The sequence below is a fragment of the Bos indicus genome, chromosome 12 (genome assembly GCF_029378745.1).
Source record: "Bos indicus isolate NIAB-ARS_2022 breed Sahiwal x Tharparkar chromosome 12, NIAB-ARS_B.indTharparkar_mat_pri_1.0, whole genome shotgun sequence".
NCBI classification, from domain to species: domain Eukaryota; kingdom Metazoa; phylum Chordata; class Mammalia; order Artiodactyla; family Bovidae; genus Bos; species Bos indicus.
The window spans coordinates 54631136-54653248 of record NC_091771.1 but is presented as its reverse complement, the minus strand read 5'-3'; the positions used below and the strand labels follow the sequence as shown (position 1 = coordinate 54653248).

The following is a 22113-nucleotide window of genomic DNA, read 5'->3' as shown; positions in this document are numbered from 1 at the left end:
CTCTTGCCTGGAAAATCCCATGGACAGAGGAGCCTGGTAGGCTATAGTCCATGGGGTTGCAAAGAGTCAGACACGACTGAGCAACTTCACATTCACTCACTAACTTTACCCCTATTTAGTAGACTAGGAGTCTTAGGGAGGCATAGAAAATTTAAGTTACTTAATCAAGATCTGCCTTGCTGGTAGGTGGCATGATGGAGGGTTGTTTCCAAGACGTCTGTTTCCAGATTCTGGGCACCTGCCTGCCTATCAGACATGAATGTGATCCAATATAATTGTGATGGAAAAAAACAAAGTCAAATGGTAATATCTGAATGGCACTCAGGAAGATGTCTCTATCTCTACCACACTGTCAAGAATGTAAATTTCTAGTGGCACTCGGTGCATTCTCTTCCTCTGGAGTATAAAAGGTGGGAGAAAAAAAAAACAGGTTGATGAAGGCAGAATTGGAAAATTCACTGCATTCAAGAGACATTTTCTGATTTAAAAAAAAGAGCTAATTGGAAATCATTTTAAAATAAATTTACATGCTTTTTATCTAATTAACCATTTTAGAGTAAAAATATAAAAAAATTAGGGTAGTTTTATGATGAGTGATAGAAAAATGTAAATAAATCTAAATTACTGAAAAGAATAAAATTATGTTTAGTAATGTAATGTAATCATGATTAGTCTCTTGTACTTCTGATGACAGGAAAATAACTCAGTACTCTCTGAGGGGCAGTCAACTAACTTCACTTACAACACTTTGCATTAGTGTCTTTTTTCACTTTCTTTCTTCCCCTAAATGGAATGATTTCTTTTTTCAGTTATGAAAAGGATCATTTTCCTTATGAGTGAAAAATTTTGATTTTGAATTGTTACTTACCTATCTTCTAAAAATGTTCTTATAATCTTGAGTGCAGAAGACACTCATCATTTAGAGAAATATTTGCCCCAAACATTGCATAAGGCAGTCTAATTAGTATCTGTAGTTTGAGCTCCTCTGATGAGTATAGAAACAACAACATTTAGAAGCAGATTCAGGGGTAAGCTAGTGGAGGTGATGGAATTCCAGCTGAGCTTTTCAAATCCTAAAAGATGATGCTGTTAAAGTGCTGCACTCAATATGCCAGAAAATTTGGAAAACTCAGCAGTGGCCACAGGACTGGAAAAAGTCAGTTTTCATTTCAATCTCCAAAAAAGGCAATGCCAAAGAATGTTCAAACTACCGCACAATTGCATTCATCTCACATGCTAGCAAAATAATGCTTAAAATTCCCCAGGCCAGGCTTCAGCGGTATGTGAAACATGAACTTCCATATGTTTGAGATGGATTTAGAAAAGGCAGAGGAACCAGAGATCAAATTGCCAACATCCACTGGATCATCAAAAAAGCAAGAGAGTTCCAGAAAAACATCTTCTTCTTCTTTACTGACTATGCCAAAGTCTTTGACTGTGTGGATCACAACAGACTGTGGGAAAATTCTTAGAGAGATGGGAATACCAGACCACCTGACCTGCCTCCTAGAAATCTGTATGCAGGTCAAGAAGCAACAGTTAGAACTGGATATGGAACAACAGACTGGTTCCAAATAGGGAAAGGAGTATGTCGAGGCTATATATTGTCAACCTGCTTATTTAACCTATAAGCAGAGTACATCATGTGAAATGCCAGGCTGGATGAAGCACAAGCTGGAATCAAGATTGCCGGGAGAAATATCAATAACCTCAGATATGCAGATGACACCACCCTTATGGCAGAAAGCAAAGAAGAACTAAAGAGCCTCTTGATGAAAGTGCAAGAGGAGAGTGAAAAAGTTGGCTTAAAACTCAACATTCAGAAAACTAAGATCAAGGCATCCAGTCCCATTGCTTCATGGCAAATAGATGGGTAAACAGGGGAAACAGTGAGAGACTATTTTTGGGGGGCTCCAAAATCACTGCAGATGGTGACTGCAGCCATGAAATTAAAAGACACTTGCTCCTTGGAAGAAAAGCTATGACCAACCTAGACAGCACATTAAAAAGCAGAGACGTCACTTTTCCAACAAAGGTCCATCTAGTCAAAGCTATGATTTTTCCAGTAGTCATGTATGGAAGTGAGAGTTGGACTACAAAGAAAGCTGAGCGCCGAAGAACTGATGCTTTTGAACTGTGGTGTTAGAGAAGACTCTTGAGAGTCCCTTGGACTGCAAGGAGATCAAAACCAGTCCATCCTAAAGGAAAGCTCCAATACTTTAGCCACCTGATACAAAGAACTGACTCATTAGAAAAGACCCTGATGCTGGGCAAGATTGAAGGCAGGAGAAGAAGGGGACAACAGAAGATGAGATGGTTGGATGGCATCACTGACTCGATGGACATGAGTTTGCTTAAGCTCCAGGAGGACAGGGAAGCCCAGTGTGCTGCAATCTGTGGGGTCACAAAGAGTCAGACATGAGTGAGTGACTGAACTGAACTGAACTCAGGGGTATGGTCCTGTGAAGCCTACAATGCAATGAATAGTAAATAAATTTTATTAAAATAGGCATTTAAAATTACTATGATCAATAATAACCTATGTGAAATATCCCACTTAATTTTATAAGCTCTCTTTATGTAATTGACACGACTGCTTTGTTCTTATTCTACAAAAAACCATCACAGTTTGATTCCTAAACCAAAGATTCTCAGAATAGTCCTAAATGTTTGCATGGCAGTTTTACAGGTTGATTTGTTTCTTGAAAAATAACTCGGTAGCATGAAAAGTGGATAAAGATCGGGCATACACATTTTTTATTGTCCATATGATTTCCACTCGAGTGAATGTGTATATCAAGTTTAAGACCTCTGGTGAGCATTCTGATGTGCTTAAACAAGAACATACGTTATTGAGAAGAATCAGATTTTTGAAACCTAAGGGTTCGAGAACATTTAAGTTCAAAAAATCATTCTGGGTTGTCAACAAGTCAGAGTATGACCCATGTTGATAGCGATCCTTATATGCCCTAAATAGAGAAAATAGATGTGTGAATTCAGACCCACAGGCACGCACCGATACCCCAGACCGATGCGGATATAGGCAATCCTTTATGTCTGTTCTGACTTTGGCTTTTGCAGCTGCTGTTTTCTCAGTGTTGTCTCCGGGGCAGTTTCCTGTTGCCATAGCTGATGGCCTGCCCACGCCTGCCTGGGCCTTTCAAGTGTCAACACTCCCAGGCCGGCTGCAGTGGTCAAATGCTTGTTAATGAGATATAGCAGCTGGGTAGGGGTGAACCACTGAGACGGATAAAGGAATGCCTCTGGTGCAGGAAGCGATGCCTTTTGAATCTTTTCAACAGAGTGAAAGCTTTCAAATCAAAGAGGGTATGTTGTATTCATTAATAAACCCAAGTTCCCATGCAGTCACATTAAAGCCAGCAGTTTAACTTTGCATCAGACAGGTGAATTTCCCCCGATTTTACCATGAAAGACAGTGAGCAAGAAAACAAGGCTTGAGCTTGGAACAAAGCAGGACTTCCTCATCTGTGGGGCTGAGCGGACTGCTAAGCCAAGCAGGGGTTGCTGCATTTATTTTCAATTTGTCCTTCTGTCCGTGTATTTGTGAGTGTGTGTGTGCACACGCACGCGTGTGTGGTTCAAAGCTCATAGCAACCACTCCTGCTCACTTCTCTGGAGTCATTTAGCCAGAGCATTTCTATTTTTTTCCTCTTTCTTTGAAAACCTGACTTCAAAAACATAATTAACAACTCAACAACTACTTGTGAGGAAAAACACACACAGGCGTGGATGCCAGCCCATGTCACCTCTGTCACAGAAGGAATATATCTGCCCCCCACCCTCAACATCCTACCCTCTTCCCAACCTGTCCCTGAGATGGTTTCTCTGGGGGACTGTGGAAGTTGGCAGCAACATGAGGTAGCTCCAACAGCTGGAAGAAGGTGCAGGAGGGAAAAAAAAAAATCCTGAAAGCATCTAACTTATCTAACTGAGGGAGTTGTAAAGATAGTGTTGAGGAAACTATTTTCTTAAGTGCCTTTGCTAAAAAATTGGACTCATAGGGAATGCAAAGAGCCACAATGAATAGATAAAAGATGGATTTTCTGTTTTAGGGTTGTTTGAGATAGTTCAAAATGAATGACACAATCTTGGAAGTGGGAACATATAACTTGAACCAACAGAGATGAAAAAATATTCTAGCATCTCACCGCCTCCATTTCTCCAACAGTCTTATGAGTTAGCTAATAATTCACCAGGGCTAACTAAGCACTACAAAACAAAGACAGTATCTATGCATTATCCCGAAATTTCTAAGTCCAAAGAAGACTAGTTATCTAAGGAAATGAATAGAGGGGAAGAGAAGCATTCTTCAAAGTACTTCAGTGTTTAGTATATTCACAAATTGATTTACTATAGGTCTCAATTCTTAAAAGAAGGCCTTTAACCTATATGAATAAGAAATGGAAATTCCATTTATTGAATGCTTAGAAAAATGTCAGGCAACAAGCTAGACAGACAGTTCTTAAAAGATTATATATAAAAATATAGATGTAATATAAATCTCTTTAAATGTTAAGATAATACCATGGGCGGTGGTTGTTCAGTCACTAAGTCATATCCTACTCTTTGTGATCTCATGGACTGTAGCTGGCCATGCTTCCCTCTCTTTGTCATGTCCACTGGGTCATGGACATGGATAATTTTATGAAACATTTTTTTTTCTGTTTTACTAATCAGGATCTTCAGTTGTGGAGAGTTTGTATCACATATCCAAAACCATAGTGAAAGTGAAAGAATTAGTCGCTCAGTCACGTCCGACTCTTTGTGACTCTATGGACTGTAGCCCGCCAGGCTCCTCTGTCCATGGGATTCTCCACGCAAGAATACTGGAGTGTGTAGCCATTCCCTTCTCCAGGGGATCATCCTGACAGAAAGATTGAACTCAGGTCTCCCACATTGCAGGCAGATTCTTTACCATCTGAGCTGCCAGGGAAGCCCCAAAACCGTAACTGATAGATAATTTTTAAAAGAACATTCTTTATCCTGTCTGCACCACCTGCCAAATTGCCTCCCTGGCTGGGCTGATTTTGGCCACATCACTCTGACCTATTAGATATTGTTTGGTTGTTTTTTTTTTTTTTTTAAAGGCAACCAACCACTCCAGAATATTCAGTGCTATATGTAACTGCTTACGTGTGTATGGTGTATGTATGTGTTTGAGGCAGGGTAGAGGAATGCATTATTACTAAATAACCCAGAAATTCTAAAGAAAGTACATAATGGACTTCCATGGAGCCTGTATTTCACTAGAATTAGATTACAGGTGACTATGGAGTATGTTATATTTCATATTTTAAAGGGCATCTTCAAGCTACATTGGGCTTCTCTGATAGCTCAGTTGGTAAAGAATCTGCCTGCAATGCAGGAGACCCTGGTTCAATTCCTGGGTCAAGAAGATCCGCTGGAGGAGGGATAGCCTACCACTCCTGTATTCTTGGTCTTCCATGGTGGCTCAGCTGGTAAAGAATCCGCCTGCAATAAGGGAGACCTGGGTTCAATCCCTGGGTTGGGAAGATCCCCTGGAAGAGGGAAAGGATACCCAGGCCAGTATTCTGGCCTGGAGAATTCGATGGACTGTATAGTCCATGGGGTCGCAAAGAGTCAGACATGACTGAGCAACTTTCACTTCACTTTCCAAGTTACATACCTTGGTAGCACTCCAGAATGGGATTAGAAGGAATAAAGAATTGAGGAGCAAAAAAAGGGTCAGTTCTAGAAAAGGGCCTTGATTAGAATCCACAGAGCATCTCCTTCTGGAATACCTGTTGTGCCCAATCTCTCCTCTATGTCAGCTTAGGAAAAGTCTTTCTTATTCAATGCATGAGACCTAGGTTGAATCCCTGGGTCGGGATGATACCCTGGAGAAGGGAATGGCAACCCACTCCAGTATTCTTGCCCGGAGAATCCCATGGACAGAGGAGCCTGGTGGGCTACAGTCCATGGGGCCACAAAGAGTTGGACAAGACTGAGTGACTTATGTGAGTGTGTACACACACACACACACACACACACACACACAAGGACATTCTGTACAGAGAAAGTCTGCCAAAGCTTGACATTTCATATATACTCAAAAGACATCATCCAGTGGTTGGGTTTCTAAAGTCTCATCTCTTTCTGCCTTCACCCCAAGTTCTGAGTGCCTCCAAGGAACTGCTGGGTCTTTTCCTTCCAGCAATAATAACAATCTGAGTTATGTGGGGCCACAGCCTCTGTCTGCCCTGGCTTCCAGAAATTTGCCTATCTTTTTACTAGCATCCAGTCCAAGCCAGCCAGTGGTAAGTTGGGGATCCACCTGGAGCCTAGAGAGCTTTCTCCTGCCCAGGAAGGGAACACAGAAGCCCATATCCAAGCTCTGTAAGCAGCTCAGAGAAGAACTCTTTTGCCTGTATCCCTCTTTTTTTAAGGATCTTAGTAGTTCCTTGGAAGGATGAAATCCTAAGCAGTGCAAAATTATTGCAATTTCTATGTACAACAGGGAAACGCGTGCGCGCGCACACATACACACACACACACAACAGAAACCTCATTCCCAGAACACACATGCCCTTAATGTAAGTTTGGCATTTGGCACACTACTGCATTTGGGGTGGGGTTTTTGTTTGTTTTCTTTTTCTGCCTTTCCCAAATCACTCTCACTTTGCACCATATTCTCTCATGTCTTTTTTTTTTTTTTTTTTTTTTTACTAAGAAGGTTTTGACTTAAAACTGAAAATATTCCAAGTGACAAGTAAGTAGCCCCTTCTCAAATAAAACCTGCAATAACATGCCTGGATTACATTAAGGAATGCTGGAGGGGATCCCAAAAACCAGTGTTTGAACAGTCAACCTGACAGAATCCTAGGACACCATTGAAAGGGCTCATGTTACCTAACTGACTTAGAGCTAATCGGTGTAATCCACGTGACAATACATTGTCTGATTTGGGGAACCTGCTGCCTTAAGGAGAGAGGGGCAGACCCTAGGGAGCCCCTGGGAGCGCCCCCAGCCTCCACCCCAGCAATGTGACAGCAGCCGCCTTGCCCTCTGGCTCTGCTTCTGAACAATGTGGACCAAGAAGCTTCATAGAGTGAGATAACTTGGATTTATGGAGGTGAGTAAGCTTAACACAGAGACAAAAACAGGGAGCAAACCACAGAACGCGATCAATAGCTAATGTCCAAAGCCCAGGAGACAGAAGAGCCGTGAACCTCAGTTTCTTGGCAGGAAATCCAGATTGGTCTAGAAAGAAGCTTTGGGAAAGCGTTTGAACCAGTCTCAACAGAATGAAAACGTTTCTAAATGAGCTCTTTGACTAATTCTTCTCTTGGAAAATACGCAGACCAATTGAAGGGAAGGTTAAGTCTTTTAAGGGCAACTTAAACTTTCCTGTGGCTATTTAGCCCATTTCTGAGAATTAGTCTCAAGACTTTTTTTTCCTCCTTATCTGTTTCCCTTCTTCTTTAATTTTTTATTAGTTAATTTTTATTGCAGTATAGTTGCTTTATGTCTCAAGCCTCGTTAAAGCATAAGAATTCAAGAATAAACTCTCAGTAGTAGTGGATTGTCGCCTCCGGGATCTGGGTTAAATATCTAGGTAAGACAATAAATCTTAGTACCAACAACTGTATGTTCTGTCAAATGCCCTCCCACTCAAGAAAAATACTCCCAATATCTACTATTGACACTTTTCCTAAAGAACACTCTGGTGTGAGAGTCTGGTTTGAAACTGTTTGATCAGAAAGGAAAGTATGTGCGTTTACACTCTGGTTTCACTTCATGTCAGGCCATGCTGCCTATGAGAAGGCTGGTGGTACAGAATGCCACTCACCCTCCTTTATACTTACATCCCACAGACATGGGGATGTAACTTCAGAAAAACAAAGGATACTAGAGGGAGGAAGAGGAAGAGAAAGAAGTTGAGGATTAGAAGCTATAGACTACAGCTTCTACCCAATTTTGAGTGAGATTGATAATCTTCAGTGGCTTAAATAGCAAGATGGTCCTCTTGACTATCAGCATAGGCACCAGTTAGATTACTATTTCTTATCTCTTGTTCAAAGCTCTACTTCAAAGGACGATTATCAACTGTTCAAGTGGACAGCAAAACCTCGAAATGCCTTAGAGTACTCCAAAGAGAGGAAAATATGAAAGCATTCTTTCTTGAGGAAGAGGTAGGTCTGGGGTATGTTGAAGAGAAGAGAAAGAGGCTGATAATCCAGTCATGGTGCTCAAGTACTGATGAGTAAACAGACACTCAATAAGTCCCTGGGAAATTATGGAACTTAATTAGAAGTCAGAGTAACAGGGTATTTGGATGAAACTGTATTTAATTCTAACCTGGGAAAAGCTAGACATTGTAACATAGCAAAACCATTCAATGTATTCCAATAATTTTTTTTAATGATTCACTCATTCAACAAATATTTATTGAGCAACTGTTAGCTGCCAAGGTCTGTTGAGGTGTTGGCAAAACTGCTAAGAACAAAACAAGTGAGAATCCTGCCATCAGAGAGCTTATATCCTGGATATTATTACCATGTTGCTATACAATCAATTACAGACAACTGAGACTGCAAGGACTGGCCTTAGTCAATTATTCTGGCCATTTTTCTCTAATAATTTATGTCATAGTACTATTAATCACAGCTTAATTTGAATCTGTGTGTGTGTCTGTGTTTGAGTGGGGGTTGTTTTTGTTCAGTTGCTAAGGTGTGTCTGATTCTTTATAACCCCATGGACTGTAGCATACCAGGCTTCCCTGTCCTCCACTATCTCCTGGAGTTTGCTCAAGTTCATGTCCTTTAAGTCGGTGATGCTGTCTAATGATCTCATCCTCTGTGGTCGCCTTCTCCTCCTGCTCTCAATCTTTCTCAGCATCAGGGTCTCTTCCAAGGAGGTGGCTCTTCACATCAGGTGGCCAAAATATTGGAGATTCAGCTTCAACATTAGTCCTTCTAATGAATATTCAGGGTTGATTTCCTTTAGGATTGACTGGTTTAATCTACCTGCCATCCAAGGGATTCTCAAGAGTCTTCTCCAGCACTGTAGCACCACAAATCTTCAGTGCTCAGCCTTCTTTAGTTCCAACTCTCACATCCGTACACAATTACTGGGAAAACCATAGCTTTGACTATATAGACTTTGTTGGAAAAGTGTGGGGGTAGGAAGGGAGTTTTAAATGTGAAATTCAGAAAATAATCACAGAGGAGAAGGTTATTTTGGGAAGATAGTTAGCCTTCCTGGAGGCACTCTGGTTTTTCCTTCAAAATAATAGTTTCTCAGGAAAAATAATTTACTTTCTAAAATCTTCTAGGACACTTCCTTCAGGATCATGTGTTCACAGTTCGCTCAACTCAAGGGAAAGGAGAATAACTTGAATATGCACCAAACACAGGAAATTTATAATGAGGACAAAATCCAAGGATAGAAGAGAAGCCTAAGTGTTGCTAAGGGCAGAATGAATCTGGAACTTGACTGTTTATCAGGTAGGAATTCTGCCAGATATTGTTTTGTGCATAGAAATAGACCAAGCATTACCTAATTATAATAAAACTTGAATTCAGAAAGAAGAAAGGCAGTAGCCTTTAAAAGGTAAATATAAGTTGTGACTTGTTACATTTTATAGGAGCTTTGCAGCAATAATAAAATAATCATCGGGACAAATCCTTATCTTTAAAGATAAGGATTAAAGGATTCAATACCGTATACGATATTTTCAAGTGCAGGGACAACAAGGAAGTTCTCTGTAGAAAATGCCCATCTGATTGAAGCACTTTCTTTCATTTTTCCAGCCCTGCCCTTGCGTTGGACTCTTCCTCCTGCTTTGCTTTCCAACACATTCTCTGGAGGTACCTAATAACTTTTGCCCAGGATTATACACTGATTGTAGCTGATTTGACTCTGTAATATATTTGTGTTATAAATGTCTATGTATCTGTTCTATATCCTCTTCCCTTCATACAGCACACACACACACACAAAGAAAAAAAAGGGAAAAAATCTCTAACAGATCAATTGCAGACTGATCCCACAGGAAGAAGCGAATGCTTTGATTTTTGTCTTAGGTAAGCTCCAGTACAAACAACGTTCAATTGTTCACACTCAATTTCAATTTCAGCCTTCTTATTCCAAACCCCAGATTGATGAATATTGCCAGGTAACATAAAGACTATGCCTCGCTTTTCTATAGGATAGATGCATCGATCCCAAACTATGTTTTAGCCATCTGCTTTCATTCAGTGAGTCTTGCTGTCGATGTGCACTGAAACTTTTGTTCCCAAAGTGATACCACTTTTTTTTTCCTTCTTCATATTGGGTCACTGTAGTAAAGGGAAACTAGACATTTTCTCCGTACAATAGAAAAGCCCCACTAAATGATGAACATCAAAAAATATCCCCTTTGAAAATTATTAAATCAAATAAACTTGTTTTGGTTGAGTGGTCAAAGGTCTGTATTAGAAGCAGCTACTCTTCTAGTTTATATGATATTTTAAGATGGTTACAGAGGTCTAGTGGGCTTCCCTGGTGGCTCAGATGGTAAAGAAAACGCCTGCAGTGTGGGAGACCTGGGTTCAATCCCTGGGTTGAGAAGATGCCCTGGAGGAGGACATGGCAACCCACTCCAACATTCTTACCTGGTGAATCCTCATGGACAGAGGACCCTGGCGGGCTACAGTCCATGGGGTCACAAAGAGTCAGACATGACCGAGCGACTAAGCACACTCACACACACAGCGGTCTAGTGGACACAGTGGTATCATTTTAAATTGTCTTGAGAATGAGGAAACACAAGGGATGTGTTCAGTTGACTGAAATGTGGCTAATGATTTCCCAGTGGATTGAGCCACAGATTATATAAACCACAAAGGTGATTGATGTGATCAGTCATCCCAAAATGTAGTTTAGCAATCACCAGCTAAAGTCCATGTTGCCTCAGCTGTCCCGGAACCTAATTGATTCTTGAAGGCACTGTTGAATTTCAGGTGTCCCTCATCTAGGAAAACTAACAAAAATCCAAACTTTCAAAACAAGCTACTATAAACTAATCTAAACGGCAGTAGAGTGTTCCCTGAAAATTACCCTTAAAATATGTATTATATGCATTGTTATTAGCAAAACTATGAATTGTATTCAATGCTTCTGTGTCACATTCGTTGTGTAAACGGATGGTGCGTGAATTACAATCTCAACTTACATGAGATATGAAGAACAGAAGTGATTGGAAAATAGTGTGTGTTCAAAAACCCATTTTGCACAAAGCAGTGAAGAACAAAGGCTAACCAATCTGACCCCAGCAGTCACAAATCTTGGAGATTGAACCCAACCATCAATATGTCTCAAACTTCTAAAATATCGAATTTTTTTAGCCACTACACTCTTTTTTAACCTATATACTGTTGACTTTAGGGTATAAATCATTAACAGTCATACTTTAAGTTTGACCTTTCACTTTCTTATCTAGAGAAAATTTCATTTTCAAGTATTCGATAATATGTAAAGTATTCAAAGTGTTGTAAGAGAACGTTTGGCCCATATCACCCAAGCTCAATAGCTAACAGTTGCTGCCACCTATAGGTCCAGTCTCAAGAGAAGGATGTAGGACCTGAAGAGGCTTGTAAGTTTCAAAGGCACAGTTCAACAGAGTAAGTTTTTAGGTTTTAGAGGGTTTTCCTCATAGGAAAACACAGTTAGAACCTTTGACTGTTGATGCAGTTCCCTGAAAAATTGCATTAGAAATGACAAATTTCATTGATTTCATCAACCATGATCTCTTTAAACCAACTCATGAGGGGAAGGAACTTTAGCAACCTCTTTACTCACGAAACAAGCAAATGAAACAAAATGAATCAAATTAACTGAAACTTAATTATGACTGCCATGGCTATACAATCATGGAAAATAAGTGACAAGGAGATATTTTCTATTGTGTCTATTAATATGTATCGCATGTGAGAGTCTGAATCTTTTTGGCTAGACACTTTAGCCATCCCTGTGATAAATATTTATAGTATAGTATAATTTCATCCTAAGGCTGAAAGAAAAGAAAAAATTTATATCCATAAAACAACTCAAACTTAAATCTCAGCTTCAGGATTTTATGTATCTGTAAAATGGAGATAGAAATGACCACCTTCAAATGTCATATTAAAGATTAGAAGACATTTTATTTTTATAGATCATCTATACATGCACATAAGCATATTGCTAAGTCACTTCAGTCGTGTCCGAATCTGTGCAACCCCATAGACGGCAGCCCACCAGGCTCCCTCGTCCCTGGGATTCTCCAGGCAAGAACACTGGAGTGGGTTGCCATTTCTTTTTCCAATGCATGAAAGTGAAAAGTAAAAGTGAAGTCACTCAGTCATATCCGACTCTTAGCGACCCATGGACTGCAGCCTACCAGGCTCCTCTGTCCTTGGGATTTTCCAGGCAAGAGTACTGGAGTGGGTTGCCATTGCCTTCTCCACATAAGCATATAAACATTTATATTTATTCATTGAACATATATATATACACATATGTATCCATAAATATATATGTATAGGGCTGGCCAAAGTGTTCGTTTGGGTTTTTCCATAATAGCTTACAGAAAACCAGAATGAGCAAATTTTTTGGCCAACCCAATATGTATATACATATATATATATACATTCTCAATGGTTAGCACACAATATTTTATAAAAATGTTACCTTGGTCATACTGACCAATTTTATGATGTTTGCTAAGTCATTTCATAATTGGAATCTTGCTTCTTTGTCAAGTGAGGAGCTTAGACTAAGTAATTCCTAGATTCCTCCTGGGCTGAATATTCTACCATAAGGCATTTGATTTGGGCATCCTCTCAATCATGACCATTTGGACCCGTTTCTTTATAAGGGCTGGATAAATGGTTAAGGATCAATGTCCTCAATGTCGTGTGCTTCCTCTGTATTCTGTACTCGGAGACCAGAAGACAAGGAAAGTCTTCTGGACTGATGTCCATTTCAATATTCCTAAATACAACTGGCCTCCCTGTTAGAAGCTAAATCCGGTCCTCCCATTTTGGAGTGTTGAAGTCCCAATTCCCAGTATCCCAAATTCAACCCTATTGGGAGACAGGGCTTTTAAAGAGATGATGCAGTTAAAATGAGGCCATTCGGGTGGGCCCTAATCCAATCTGACTGGTGTCCTTATAAGAAAAGGAAATTTGGACACATAAGAGACACTACTCTGAAACACCTGAGACACCAGGGTGTCTGCCCACAAAGGAAAGACCATGTGGGGACAGAGGGACAAGGAACCAGAAAAAGACAACATCTGCAAGCCAAACAGAGAGGTCTCAAAAGGCCCCATGCTGAGAACACTTTGGTCTTGGGATTGCAGCCTCCAGATTATAAAAAGATAAATTTCTAGTGCTTAAGCCTCCCAGTCTGCAGTATTCTGTTATGGCAGCCCTAGCAAATGAATACACCTCTTGCCCTAATCTGTGACTGATGAAGTTACTTATGTTCTCAAATTGCTTATACTTCAACCAGAGAGGATAATGATTTCTTTTTAAGTTGTAAGATTAAAAATGATGATATGTATAAACCTACTCATGCCTATCACAAAGCAGTTGTTGCTGCTGCTGCTGCTGCTAAGTCGCTGCAGTCATGTCCAACTCTGTGCGACCCCATAGACAGCAGCCCACCAGGCTCCCCCATCCCTGGGATTCTCCAGGCAAGAACACTGGAGTGGGTTGCCATTTCCTTCTCCAATGCATGAAAGTGAAAAGTGAAAGTGAAGTCGCTCAGTCGTGTCTGACTCTTATCGACCCCATGGACTGCAGCCTACCAGGCTCCTCCATCCATGGGATTTTCCAGGCAAGGGTACTGGAGTGGGGTGCCACTGCCTTCTCCACACAAAGCAGTTACTCAAACACTAATCTTTCCCTTCCTGAATCTTGCCACTGCTGTCAAGTGAACTTGAACTTATAGAATATAATTTCATCTATTCTTTGTTCTTCCAATAGCCACCTGGCCTATGCATATAGAATTCAATGAAATATTTTAAAATAGATATTGATATGTAACATCTTTTGTCAAACTACATTCAATGCAATTAGCTATATTTAATAACATTTTTGCTGAAAAGAACAAATATATATGAAGTAAAAACCCTCCTTGTCACTCCAGACAGTACAAGTACTATATCTAGGTAAGTTCTAGGCTCTCTCTACAAAACTTCACGGATTTCACCATTTAGATACATTTAGATAAACAATTCAAAGTCTAAATGTCCATTCAAATCTCAATGTATCTGTGCATGTTTGCTGAACTTTCAGAATCAAATAGGATCGAGATCATCTTAGTATGTCTTTTTTTTCTCCTCCCACCTTTTAGCAAAAACTCAAACAAAAATGTTGGTGCTGCTTCTCTTACAACCTGCATCTTCCCTCTTTTCACACTCCATCTTCTTACATTGCTACCTTCTTATATTAGTATAGGGTTAACTCAGTATCTTCCTAACACAATTTTTTAAAAATTTACTTCTGTAGATTTTATGAACTAGTGAAAATTAGGGCTAATAAAAACCAAATCAATCACTATACTTGAAAACTCTACTCATTCAAGAAGGCAAAACTTTCAATAAGGATAGTCTGCTTACTCTTTTGGCCCAATTTCATAATCTTTTTATTTCTCCCTCCTCTCTTTTCCTCCAAATCCAAAACCCCAAGACTCTTCCCAGAAGCCCACTAGAGAAGAAAAATAATGAAAACAAATGTAAGTTAAACATTTTGCAAACTTTGGGAAATGAACTGTTCTGGTTCATTTCAAATTTGCTGGCAAAGATCCAGGATCATATAAGAACCAAGAGCACATGTCCACAGTGAAGAGTGGAGAGTGCACACGGCGAACAATTATCTAATTAAAGAGGATGCCAACTCTAGTAATCAGGCAAAATCAAGAATTTTCTTCATATATGACTGAGAGAATTGTGACTGCCATGACCCCACATTTAAGTTAAAAAAGTAGTATAACAAAGTTCTCAAACTGATTGCTGGAAAAAATAGATGACAGAACTTGAAAAATACTAACTTTAGCATAAGTGGTAAATACAGGAAAAGAGAGAAATCATTTGAAAGTAAATGTAATAATCTAGTTCTTTTAATGCCCGGTAGCCCCAGGTCTGGAGAAGGCAATGGCACACCACTCCAGTACCCTTGCCTGGAAAATCCTATGGTCAGAGGAGCCTGGAAGGCTGCAGTCCATGGGGTCGCTGAGGGTCAGACACGACTGAATGACTTCACTTTCACTTTTCACTTCATGCATTGGAGAAGGAAATGGCAACCCACTCCAGTGTTCCTACCTGGAGAACCCCAGGGACGGGGGAGCCTGGTGGACTGCTGTCTATAGCATCGCACAGAGTCGGACACGACTGAAGCGACTTAGCAGCAGCAGCCCCAGCCCCAGTTCATTTCAGTCTCTCAGTCATGTCCAACTTTTTGCCCCATGGTATGACTATTTATTTGAGAAATCGCAGTAGAATAAACAAGGCAATTAAAAAACTAGAAGAGAACAGTTATTAACATTCCAGTTAGTATCTTTTGTGGACAGCATTAATTAACCACCCCAACCCTATTCACCACTCCTTGTCTTTATACACTTTCCAATGACTGGCCTGTGGTAGGCATGTGGCCCAATTCTTGATGCTGTGCTGTGCTTAGTCACTCAGTCATGTCCAGCTCTTTTGTAACCCCATGGACTATAGTTTGCCAGGCTCCTCTGTCCATGGGGATTCTCCAAGCAACAATACTGGAGTGGGTTGCCATGCCCTCCTCCAGGGGATCTTCCCAACCTAGTGATATTTAAACAGAAGTCACTGGATAGGACTTTCAGGAAAGCTTTTAAAATATGTATAGCTACCTTTAGACCTAGAAATGATACAACTTCAGTTCAGCCTTTTGCTTTTATCTTTTCCTCCTTTGCATATCCTTACAAGATGCCAAAAAAAAAAAAAAATGCAGTAGGGCTCTCTTATGACCATGAAAAGATAAAATAAGCACAAGGAAAGAGACCAATGTGCTAAAGATAGCAGAGCCCCAAGATGCAGAGATCTTCTTTACAGGATCAACCCCATGCTGCCTATCCCTAGATTCTTGCTTTAAGGGATGAATAAAAGAGGAGAGATAGATAGTTATTCATCTAATTAAAGAGGGAACCAGCTTTGGTAATCAGGTAAACTCAAAAATTTCCCTCATTTATGACCTGTCTATGGTAGCCATGTGGCCCAATTCTGGATAGTGATACTTAAACTTTTGTTTTTTAAGCTTCTATAGTTGGATTTTCTACTATTCATTTCTACTGATAACTACTAAAATATCCTTAAAGAGATTTATAAAGTAGTTCATCCATAAAAATAAGAACAAGTTGCTATGGAAAAGGAACAACCAGAGAACTTGAAAGAATTCTTGTGATTTCCACACAAGATTGCCAAATTAAAAAGGATAATAATAATAGAAAGGTTAGAGGATAGAGAAAAATTTGGAAACTTCCTGGCAGTCCAATGATTAGAACTCGACACTTTCACTGCAGTGGTCCAGGTTCAATCTCCAGTCAAGGAACTAAAATCCTGCAAGCTGCTTGATGTGGCCAAAAAAAAAAATGAGAAGAAAAGGATAGAGTAAAATCAATTCTATGATTATAAAACAAATAAACAAAGATATAAAATTTAAGAGAAAAGTTCACAGAAATGGCAGATAAATCCAGTAGGCATGAAATCTGGTCTAATAAGATCTCCAGAGGGAAAAACCAAATGGGAGAATATAATCAAAGAAACTGAAAGAAATTCATTTTTCCTCTGAAGTTCAGTTCAAATTAAAAGGAATTCACAAATTTCCAAAAAATGAATGGAAAAAATAACTATAACTTGGAAGTTTTAGGGTTCTAAGAATATCGATAGATCTAATAAGCACCCAGGAAGAAAATCTAAGGGTTGCACCTACAAAGGAACTGTCATCAGGCTTTTTATCATCAACAGAAGAGGTTAGTAGAAAATTTAACAATGTAAAGTTTTATAGGCAAACGATTTTCGATGTCATGTTGGACATTTGGGGGGACTATTATTTTGGTAATGTAATAAGGCTGTAATAAGGATGTGATAGGGCTTCCCGGGTGGTGCAAGTGGTAAAGAATCCACCTGCAGTGCAGGAGACACGGGTTTGATCCCTGGGTTTGGAAGATCCCCTGGAGGAGGAAGTGGCAACCCACTCCAGTATTCTTGCCTGGAAAACCCATGGACAGAGGAGCCTAGTTGGCTGCAGTCTATAGGGTCGAAAAGAGTCAGACACAACTGAAGCAAATGAGCACTCATATGAGCACAAAGATGTATTAAGAATCTGACTCCATTCTTGACACTTTACCCCTGACAGTTTTCAATCTCCACTCTTCTCAGGTCCTTCTTGCCCTACATCAGGCAGACGTCTAAGAAGGACCATATACTTCCTCCCTGGCACTAGCAAGGGGCTCAAATGCTCACTGGAGCCTTTCAGCACCTCTAACCACAATTAAAGCCAAAGACACTTGTCCTTCCTCTCACTCAAGCCACTTCTGACTGGCTTGGGTACCTGCCATGCCATCTTCCCAGAAAGCCTCATTATATGAATAATAATTTTCAACCCCCCTCCCCAGGTGAATGCATGATGTCATCAGTCTCAAATTTAGACTAATTTTGAACAGGGTATTGATCCTGCCCACCTGGAGAAAACCACAATATACAAAGCCTGAAAAGGCTAACTTCCAGGCATTTTTCTGGGGGGGGAAAAATCTATTAAAGATGTTCTCCAGAAAAGTGCAAAATGTTGCCAAGATTATATTTATCTTAAGAAAGAAATATGTCTCAAGACATAGAAGACCATCCTAAAGTAGATCAGTCCTGGGTGTTCATTGGAAGGACTGATGTTGAAGCTGAAACTCCAATACTTTGGCCACCTGATGTGAAGAGCTGACTCATTTGAAAAGACCCTGATGCTGGGAAAGATTGAGGGCAGGAGGATAGGGGATGACAGAGGATGAGATGGTTGGATGGCATCACTGACTCAATAGACATGAGTTTGGGTAGGCTCTGGGAGTTGGTGATGGACAGGGAGGCCTGGAGTGCTGTAGTTCATGGGGTCGCAAAGAGTCAAACATGACTGAGTGACTGGACTGAATGGATAGAAGATTTAATTCAGCAGTGTAATGAAAATAAATCCTGGGATTTCTATGACAAGTCCAAAAATGAGTTAGACTAAATCAGACAAGGAAGTCAAAACTCCAAGTAGTCAGAATGTATAGAATAACTTCAAAAGAAATAACATGATTGAGAAGTTTAAACTTCTTTTGAACTTTTTATTTTGTATTGGGGTATAGTCAATCAAAAATGCTGTGATGGTTTCAGGTGAACCGTGAAGGGACCCAGCCATGTATATACGTGTATCCATTCTTCCCCAAACTCCCCTCCTATGCAGGCTGCCACATCACACTGAGCACAGCTCCATGTGCTATTCAATAGGTCCTTGTCAGTTAATAGTTTTGAATATAGCAGTGTGCACATGTCCATCAGAAACTCCCGAACTATCCCTTCTCCCCAGAAACCATAAGTTTGTTCTGTAAGTCTGTGAGTCTCTTTCTGTTTTGTAAGTTCATTTGCACCATTTCTTTTTTAGATTTCATGTATCAGGGATGTCATATGACATTTCTCCTCCTCTGTCTGACTGACTTCACTTAGTATGACAATCTCTAGATCCATCCATGTTGCTGCAGATGGCATTATTTCATTCTTTTTAGTGGCTAGGCAATTACTCCGTTATGTATATGTACCACACGGAAAGTTTAAACTTCTTAGTGAAATGATATGTTAATAAATATGTTTCTTATGTCAGTAAGAATAAAGAAAATTGAAAACTTCAGGGGGAAGAGAGCTCAGTGACCAAGTTATAATTCAACCATGGAAAAAACTAAAAATAAGAAAACCATATAATTGATGGTATGAAATACAAACAGTAATAATTCAAAGAATCTGTTTGGCACTGATATTCATTTAGCAGTGTAGAGTTATTATTTCTTTCTCTATGCATCAAGTATTATTACTTGGTACTTCAGGTAAAAATATATACACGCTATACTGAGTACTCTTCGTTACTTTTCAGTTTGGGGATCAACTTAAGATAAAGCATAGAAGATATGGTTTCAGATGAGAATGTCATTGTTAAAAATATTAACAATGAAAAATAGTATCTTAGCTAACAGATGCCTGAAATAAAGATGGAGAGGGTAAAAGGAGATAAAGGCATTATATATACATATATGTGTATACACACATGAATGTATGTGTATATATGTGTACACACATACAAGATATATATATACATAAAAGAATATTAAAATATATGCATATATAAAAGATACTGTGTATATATAGACACAATATCTTCTTTATGGTATCTTTAATAAATAGAAGTTCTTAATTTTAATGATATCCAATGTATCAGTGTGTCTTTCCATTGTGATACCATTCTGGGCCTCTAGCTTTCTTCCAGGTAAGTTTTAAATTAAGAATTTGATTATGTTAATAGACATAGGACTATTTAGATTTTTCTGTTTCTTGTGTCATTATTGGTAAACTTATTTGTAAGAAATTTCTCAATTTCATATAAGTTGCCAAAAATTTTGTAATAAGGTTATCTATAAGTTTTTTTCTTACCTTGTGTTTGTTTTCTTTTCTTTTTTAACTTACCTTGTGTTTGTATGTGTATATAACTTTTGCTTATAGACTATTTATAGTCTACATATTCTTGAAATTTTAAATGTACATACATATATATATATGGTAAAGGGATATATAAAGCACTCTTGTGAAGCACTAAAAAAAAATATTGACAAATCAATATAAGAAATGGGCAAAAGACTAATATTGTGTTTCCTTAATTATAAAACAAAAGTAATATCTACTCCATAGAGTTTAATTACAAAATCTTTGTAAAATAAACAAATGAAACAAAGCAATTATAATCATGTTATTATTGTTATCTAATATTAAAAGAATCTATTTTAAATGTAAACAAATTTGGATGGTAAATATAAAGACAAAAGGAAATATAGCCTATTTTAAATTTTCATCTTTCAACTAGATGTGTTGTTCATAGGATAGTCAGAAAGAGGAAAAAAAATAGAAAACAATTTATCAATGTGGACTGAAGATTTGCTCATAAATAAATTTGTCAGTGCAGAACACAGTCTGAATTAACTAATTTTCATTCATCTCAACTCTTTACTTCATCAAGACTATCACCATTTTTTAAAAGAAGAATGTCTTCCAATCTCATAGGAAATATTTTCTAGATCCAGAGCTAGAAAGATGGGAAACAAAGCTTCTTATCTTTCAGCTTCAGAGAAATCCCTTCATTATCAGTATGCATTTATCAACTTTATCTGCTATGACATTGATAATTAAATCTAAAATAATGTCTCACTTTAAGAATGTGTGTAAAATACAAGTAAAATAATACCATAATATTAAAGTAGTATTCACTAAACATTTAGTAGCACTAGCTAAACAATATGAATGTGTTTTAGATTGGCAACAAAAGAAAAAAAATCATTTTAAGGATTTTCATTAGTTTTGACTCTAAAGCTGACAACATTTTGTAAAGTAAATTTTGTATTTATTTGAAGTATTGGACATGATTGTACATTACCTTAAAAATTCCTCAGAGTTCATGAGTTTTTTTTGGCACCTATGCAGCTTAGATATATAATGGGACGTTATTAAAAGTGTGATGGATGGACATCAAAATGACGTTCAGCCAGCTGCTATGAGGCAGCCATTAACCTGAACTAGATCCCAGAGCGGCTCACCTGTCTTGATTTCTAGAATTTTACATGGAAAATAATCCAAAATGAAACTGGTCTTAAAATGAGTAATAACTTAAAGTTTCATTTAAAAAAAATCATCAGAGAAAGGAATTATTTATATTTCAACATCTAATTTTTATCCTAGAGTTTATCTATGAATCTTCATGCACTCACAAAATGATATGCTTAGAAACGCATTTTTTGTAATGGAGAGACCATTCTCCCCAATTTTTATTTCCTTGTAAAATGTTATTTTCTGGAATTACTGGATAAGTTCTCATTCTAAAGGGTAACCAGGCTGTTTCTCTAGAGGTAGAGCCTTAAATTCTGCTTTGAATGAGAGAACATTTTTTGGCCACACAGCATGTGGGATGCTAGTTGCCTGACCTGCAGTGGAAGCCTGGAGTCCTAACCACTGGACGGAGGGGGATATCCCTCTTGTTCTTTTTTTAAAGCAGGGACCTTTGGAATACACAACTTGAAAATCGAGATCTCTTCTGGAATTCTCCATTTTGAAAGATGGAAGAATTAGGCTATGAGGGGACTGTTTACTTGTGGGTGAAGAGTAGCCAAAGTTCAGGTGAATGGATTCTGACAGGGAAGCTGGATGTGTCTGTGTGTGTCAGAAGCTGGATGGGCAAGGACATTGACAAGGTAGATATCCTGGTAAACTGGGGTGGAAAAGCCTGTTCAGGAGAAACAGACAGATGGAGAGTGGACTGGGGTATGTAAGATTAACTTCAATTCAATATATTTCACAAGGTTTGGGGCTTCCCAGGTGGCGCAAGTGGTCAAGAATCCACTTACCAATACAGGAGCCGCCAGAAACGTGGGTTCCATCCCTGGGTTGGGAAGATCCCCTGGAGAAGGAAACGGCAACCCACTCAAGCATTCTTGCCTGGGAAATTCCATGGACAGAGGAGCCTGGCAGGTTATAGTCCATTGGGTCTCAAAGAGTCAGACATAACTGAACATGAACACACCAAGGGTCACACCTATAGTCATTGCCTGGGGTTGCATTCTGGATGTTTAGAGCTGATGTTCAGAGTAGAAAAGGAAGGTGGGAGGTCAAAAGGGAGAAGACGACCATCATCTTCCAAAGTTTCAGAAAGCCAGTTGCTAAGTAACCCTCAGTTTGAAGAATAAAATAATGACTCAGATTGAAACTTGTCTTCAAACTAAATTTCTGTTACAATGTTCAGTTAACTAAAATGGATAGATATTTACTAAGTAAGGTTCAGTTCAGTTCAGTCACTC

The 22113-nt window shown here is 38.9% G+C and overlaps 2 long non-coding RNA genes across 7 annotated transcripts in view; one reads left to right on the top strand and one right to left on the bottom strand.

Annotated features, from left to right (window-relative positions):
* The window catches only part of LOC109567128 (uncharacterized), a 223535-nt gene that overhangs the window by 101876 nt on the left and 99546 nt on the right, over positions 1-22113 (bottom strand). The gene's annotated exons all lie outside the window — the stretch shown is intronic.
* LOC109566893 (uncharacterized) overlaps positions 6857-22113 on the top strand; it is a 35896-nt gene continuing 20639 nt past the window's right edge. For 2 of the 6 annotated variants that reach the window (XR_011569781.1, XR_011569779.1), the window contains exons 1-4: positions 6858-7114; positions 8064-8174; positions 9317-9488; positions 9795-9851. This is a non-coding gene — a long non-coding RNA (uncharacterized lncRNA). Of the gene's footprint in view, positions 7115-8063; positions 8175-9316; positions 9489-9794; positions 9852-22113 lie in introns of all 6 variants that reach the window. The other 4 variants (XR_011569780.1, XR_011569782.1, XR_011569784.1 and 1 more) reach the window with 4 other exon arrangements.